The sequence below is a fragment of the Rhagoletis pomonella genome, unplaced genomic scaffold (genome assembly GCF_013731165.1).
Source record: "Rhagoletis pomonella isolate Grant_MI unplaced genomic scaffold, Rhpom_1.0 Rhpom_scaffold_04690, whole genome shotgun sequence".
NCBI classification, from domain to species: Eukaryota; Metazoa; Arthropoda; class Insecta; order Diptera; family Tephritidae; genus Rhagoletis; species Rhagoletis pomonella.
The window spans coordinates 5,230-5,636 of NW_023463239.1; positions in this window are offsets into that span (position 1 = coordinate 5,230).

A 407-nucleotide genomic window follows, 5' to 3' on the forward strand; every position below is an offset into this window, starting at 1 on the left:
ATACAACAAACACATAGTTTTCATATTCAGAAGGACCGCGGCTAATTCTAGCAAAACCACCTTGTAAAAATTCACCTTGTGCTGCACATTTTACAAGTGACACTTCTCCTTTGTGTGTTCTTTGCTGGTTCTTGGCGACGCCCGGTATTGTCTGTGTTCTGGTGTTGCTGGCGCCATTGGGTTACTGAGTTGTGAAAATCAGTATCAGCGCCAAAAACTCAGCTCTCGGTATCAGCGCAATGGCTATAGCACACTGTGCTGTGTGGATTGTTCTCGCCGCCAATAATCGCAAAACACAAGGAAAAAGCAAATTCGAGCGATAAGTCATGGAGCAAGGCGGATGTATACATAATGGGCCGAATGCATAAAAACTAAGCAAATGCTTTTTCTTAAAATTTCACACCTTT